Genomic DNA, 6,516 nt, shown 5'->3' with positions numbered 1-6,516 from the left:
AAACAAACTAATTCATGTCTTTTAAGACACTGACAAAATTGTCGCACAAATGCCTGGTCAACACGCAGGTGCAATTAAAAACAAATCGCGTAAGGCGAAAATACAACATTTAGTCAAGCAGCTGTCGAACTCACAGAATGAAACTGAACGCAATGCAACGCAGCAAGACCGTATACTCGTAGCATCGTCAGTCCACAGCTCACGGCAAAGGCAGTGAAGTTGCGCTGAGAAGGATAGCACGTTTTTCTGTACCTCTCTTCGTTTTAACTTTCTGAGCGTGTTTTAATCCAAACATATCATATCTATATGTTTTTTGGAATCAGGAACCGACAAGGAATAAGATGAAAGTGTTTTTAAATTGATTTCGAAAATTTAATTTTGCTAATAATTTTTATATATTTAATTTTCAGAGCTTGTTTTTAATCCAAATATAACATGTTTATATGTTTTTGGAATCAGCAAATAATGGAGAATAAGATGACTAAATGTAAACAAGTCGCGTAAGGCGAAATTACTACATTTAGTCAAGCTGTGGAACTCACAGAATGAAACTGAACGTAGTCCGCCGCTAGTGCAAAAGGCAGTGAAAGTGACGAGCTTGTTTTTGCGCGGTAGCGGTTGCGCTGTGCTTCATAGCAGGCTTTGCTGTACCTCTCTTCGTTTTAACTTTCTGAGCGTGTTTTTAATCCAAACATATCATATCTATATGTTTTTGGAATCAGGAACCGACAAGGAATAAGATGAAATAGTTTTTAAAACGATTTCGGAAATTTAATTTTGATCATAATGTTTATATTTTTAATTTTCAGAGCTAGTTTTTAATCCAAATATAACATATCTATATGTTTTTGGAATCAGAAAATAAGGAAGAATAAGATGAACGTAAATTTGAATCGTTTTTAAAAAAAAATATTTTTTTTACAATTTTCAGATTTTTAATGACCAAAGTCATAAATTAATTTTTAAGCCACCAAAATGAAATGCAATACCAAAGTCCGGCCTTCGTCGAAGATTGCTTGGCCAAAATTGCAATCAATTTGATTGAAAAATAAGGGAGTGACAGTTCCGCATCAACTTTTACAAAAAGCCGGATATGACGTCATCAAAGGTATTTATCGAAAAAAAGAAAAAAACGTCCCGGGATATCATACCCAGAAACTCTCATGTAAAATTTCATAAAGATCGGTCCAGTAGTTTAGTCTGACTCGCTCTACACACACACACAGACAGACAGACACACACACACACACACACACACACACTCGCACGCACACACACACACACACACACACACACACACACACATACACCTCGACCCTCGTCTCGATTCCCCCCTCTATGTTAAAACATTTAGTCAAAATTGACTAAATGTAAAAAGATTCTCGTAAAAACTTTATTGTGATAAACAGTTGTTTTGCCTTTGATTGCATACCCTTATATTTTTAGCTACTGCTAGTTTTTTCTTGGTATCTGAATTGCATTTAATACTCTGAATTGCCCCTCAATATATATTTTTTTTAAAAGATGATACATTGTATCTGTGATGGGCAATGTGTGTCATAATTATGTCTTACATTGTCAGTGAAAAAGTCGGTTGGGAACTGTGTTTGTCGGTTTTACGCTTCACTGAAGGAAATATGATTTTAATGTGTAAACCAAAACACTCTGATGAAATTCATGTAAACGGGATGAAGCAGTACAATATATTTCATGAAGTAACTGTCTGTTGATTGAGCGTGCAGGATCCTGTTTATTAAACATCGCACTGGCAGCGATGACGTCACACAGGCAGGCTGATCTTTCTTAACCCAGTGTGGGATTTTCAGTGGGGCGACCACCCCCAACCCAGCGCGTCCCCGGGTGGCGGATAGGGGAACGATCTTCAGATATGGAGATCAGCCGCTTGCGGCCGCGGACCAAACTGGCTCCGGGTGGGATCCCGGAAAATCCTCCCCCCTGTGCTCTCAGGGTAGGACGTACGGGCCATGAGCTAAGGGTGAGGTAACCCCGACAGAAAACCCCGAATGCTGAAGACGGAGGACCCGGGCCGCACGGCGCATTCTAACAAACCACGGGTACACGCACTTACGCAAATGATGACACAATCAACCAGCACAGATGAAAATGGCGCTCGCCCATTGAGGACCCCCCAGGGTGGAGCAGCGTCGGGTCCCATGCCTCAAAGGGACCCAGCCCCAACTACTGGAGGTCCCTCCCGTCCGTCTTGTCACGCCAGGGGACGCGGGAGGAAAGTGACTGGCACCACCACAACCAGGAAGAAACCCAGTCAGCAGCGACCTTTTCAGGTCATGCACTGGAACGCAGAAAGTATCCTGAACAAGAAGACAGAGTTGGAGCATATCCTGCATGAGAAGAACATCAACATCTGCTGTATTCAGGAGACGCACCTGACACCCCAAAAGTCCTTCAAAGTGAGAGGCTACCAATGTCTTAGGTCCGACAGAACAGACCGAAGCAAAGGAGGAATCCTGACCCTCATCAGGAACAACATCAATGCCTGTTTGATAGAAACGCACATGGAGGACTCCGAATATCAGGTGATTCGAATCCAGACGAAGACATCAGAATTCCATCTTGTCAACTTCTACTGCCCCAATGATAGACACCTCGCCCTTGACACGATCCCCGCAAAGGCCTCCAACTTCATTGTGGTGGGTGACTTCAACAGTCATTCACAGAGTTGGGGATATGACCACCTGGATCGGAGAGGAGAAGAGGTGGAGAACTGGCAGGACGACAAAGGTCTCATCCTTTTGAACAGTCCCTTTGACTGCCCTACATTCTACTCCAGAAGATGGCACACTACATCAACTCCTGACCTAGCCTTCTGCACGGAAGACATGCACCAGCTAACCAGCAGAGAGGTCGGAGAACAGCTAGGTGGAAGTGACCATCGGCCAGTCTTTTTGACCCTGGGCATGGAGTCCTGCACTGAAGCTTCCTTCCCACGGTGGAACTACAAAAGAGCAAACTGGTTCCTCTTTAGACACCGCACCAGCGAACTCACCAGAGACATCAGAGTCGAGGGTCGAGACATCAATATGGTGGCGAAGGACTTCAACATGAGCATCCTCAGAGCAGCGCGTGAGTCCATTCCCAGGGGTGCCAGGAGAGACTATAAGCCCTACTGGAGCAATGAATTGCAGGAACTGGATGATGATCTGGCAGACGCCAGAAGGGAAGCAGAAGTCAACCCGTCACAAAACAACAACATCCGCCTCCAGGAAGCCAAAGCCAAATTTCTCAAAAAGAAGCTACAGGCAAGACGGAGAAGCTGGCAAGAGAAAACAAGCTCTCTGAACCTTGAGAAGGATGGCAGAAAGCTCTGGAGGCTCACCAAGCAGTTGAATGATGAGAACACCAGCAGAGGAAAGATCACATTAGAAGAGAACGGGAAGGTGCTAACTGGAAAGCATGCTGCCAACCAATTTGCTGAAAGCTATGCAGCTGAGAGCAACCTCCATGTTAGCCCCGAGAAACAGAGAGAAGCAAGAAGAGAGAAAAGAGAGAGACCTGCCAGACAGTCGACAGTGGACGCCATGAGTCAACCACTCACACTCCACGAGCTGCACTCAGCTCTGAAAAAGTCAAAGGCGAAGAAGTCCACTGGCCCAGACGGCATCACCAACGAGATGCTAACCCACCTTGGTAGTGCAGCAGAGAACAAGCTACTCGAGGTCTTCAACAGCAGCTGGCAAGAAGGATCGCTACCACAACTCTGGCGAGAAGCGATCATGATCCCCATCTTAAAAAAAGGGAAGGATCCAAAGAAGGCCACCAGCTATCGCCCAATCAGCCTCACCAGCTGTGTTGTGAAGACCCTGGAGAGAATTGTGAACGAGCGCCTCAGGTGGTACCTGGAATCCAGGAACCTCCTCGCCCCTGAACAAGCTGGATTCCGACAGTTCCGGAGCACTGAAGATCAGGTCACTTACCTGGCGCAAGAAGTTGAAGATGCCTTTCAGGAACAGAAGCTGGTCTTCGTCACCTGGATAGATCTTCAGAAGGCCTTTGACAAGGTCTGGAAAGATGGACTCCTTGTAAAACTGCTGAGGAAAGGCGTGTCCAGCAACATGTACCAGTGGATTCGCTCTTACCTCTATAACCGCAGGGCAAGAGTTAACGTCGACCAGACCAAAAGCAAGAAGTTCCTCCTTCGTCATGGCGTCCCTCAGGGCGGAGTCCTCTCCCCCACACTCTTCCTTCTCTTCATCGACGATCTGGTGTCTGAGATGCCCAAGGGGATCAAAGCTGCTCTCTACGCAGACGACCTTGTGATCTGGTGCAAGGAGGAGCACGCAAGTACTGCCACCTACAGAATGCAGCAGGCGGCAGATAGGCTGAACGCATGGGCAGAAGATTGGTGCGTCTCCATCAACAAGGAGAAATCCTCCACCACCCTATTCACACTGTCGCCAAAGCAGAAAGCCGGAACCATTAGGCTTGGTGGAACTCCTCTGAGAGAGGATGAAGAAGCAACGTACCTTGGTGTCACCTTTGATAGACGGCAGACCTGGAAACCACACATTGCACAGGCAGAGACGAAGGCCCGGCGCAAGCTAGCCATACTCAGGAAGCTGGCAGGTACCACCTGGGGAGCGAACGAGAAGATACTGAAGACAGTATACCAGGGAACAATCAGACCCCACCTCGAGTACGGCTCCACAGCGTGGTCAACCTCAGCCAAGACAAACCTGCAGAGCCTTGACCGTGTGCAAAACCAGGCCCTCCGACTCATCACCGGTGCAATGAAATCCACGCCCATCAAGGAAATGGAGAAGCTTACCACCATCCAACCCCTCTGTCAGAGAAGAGAAGCCAAGACTATGGTACAGGCCGAGAAGCTCAAGTGCCTACCCGACCACCCCATGAAGCACAGACTGAGCAACCTCACCAAGAACCGGCTTAAACGGAGCAGTTTTGTACACGAGAGCAAGAGACTTTCTCGACAGTACAGGGAAGTCCTTCCACAGAACACTCTACCTCTGACTCAAGAAGAAGAGGAAACCCCCAAGGCAACAGAGAAACCAGGCATCCAGATCTGCACCAGTGTTCCACATGTTACCTCAGGAGAAGATCAGAATGACACAGCTCGACAGGCACTCACCTTAGCCCTGATCGACGAACAGTACCCAAAAGAGGCGTGGATCCATGTATACACCGATGGATCAGCAACTAACGCCGTGCTCAATGGAGGTGCAGGCATTCTCATCCAGTTCCCTGGGGGACATACAGCTACATCCAGCGTTGCCACTGGCAAACACTGCACAAACTATAAAGCAGAAGCAGAAGCTCTCATGCAGGCCGCCTCCTTCGTTCAGGACTCCGCAGACCCTTGCTTTCAAGTTGTCTTCCTCTCGGACGCCCTTTCAGTCCTTCAGGCCCTAGAGAACGACAAACTCCCACAGCTGGCCAAAGCATTACAGACAGTCAGACAAACCAGAAGAGTTGTCCTCCAGTGGATACCAGCACACTGTGGGATACCAGGAAATGAAAGGGCAGATGAGCTGGCAAAAGAAGGAGCCGTGGAAGACCAACCTGAAAACAGTGTCAGCTTTAGTGAGCAGAAGACAATCATCAAGGCATTGATGAGGCCAAGGACAAACAGAGATGACTACCACACAATGTCCAGAGAGCAGCAAGTCAACCTCATCAGGCTGCGTACTGGCCACAACAGGCTCAATGCTCACATGAACCGAAAGTTCAAGCTGGCGCCATCACCAACCTGTGCCTGCGGTCAAGAGGACCAAACAGCGGAACACATCTTACAGCGATGTCCCTTACTAGATGAGGAACGAAAAGAAGTGTGGCCGTCACCAACTCCCTTGCAGACCAAACTATACGGCAGTCGACAGGAGTTGGAGAAAACGACAACATTTATCACCAGTGCTGGACTGATTGTGTAACCTCTGCGAACGCCAAGAAGAAGAAGACACGTGTCGTCAAGGATACAGGTAGGCAAGGTGTGCAGTCTTCAATGATCCCTGTATAATGGTCGGAAAGATTGCCGCGAACAATGTGCTTCACAACCCGAACAGTGGGAGGAGGAAGGAAAGTGATTTGTTTGTTTGTTTGTTTGTTTGCTTAACGCCCAGCCGACCACGAAGGACCATATCAGGGCGGTGCTGCTTTGACATATAACGTGCGCCACACACAAGACAGAAGTCGCAGCACAGGCTTCATGTCTCACCCAGTCACATTATTCTGACACTGAACCAACCAGTCCTAGCACTAACCCCATAATGCCAGACGCCAGGCGGAGCAGCCACTAGATTGCCAATTTTAAAGTCTTAGATATGACCCGACCGGGGTTCGAACCCACGACCTCCCGATCACGGGGCGGACGCCTTACCACTAGGCCAACCGTGCCGGTAGGAAAGTCATTAGTTGTCGCTGAACGATGCATATTTTGACTGTAAGACCACATTATTTACCAAAAGCACTCAAAGCTTTCGAGTATATTATATACCACCAATTGCCGTTTCAAACCATACC

This window comes from Littorina saxatilis, unplaced genomic scaffold, assembly GCF_037325665.1.
Source record: "Littorina saxatilis isolate snail1 unplaced genomic scaffold, US_GU_Lsax_2.0 scaffold_424, whole genome shotgun sequence".
NCBI classification, from domain to species: domain Eukaryota; kingdom Metazoa; phylum Mollusca; class Gastropoda; order Littorinimorpha; family Littorinidae; genus Littorina; species Littorina saxatilis.
This window is presented reverse-complemented; position numbering follows the sequence as displayed.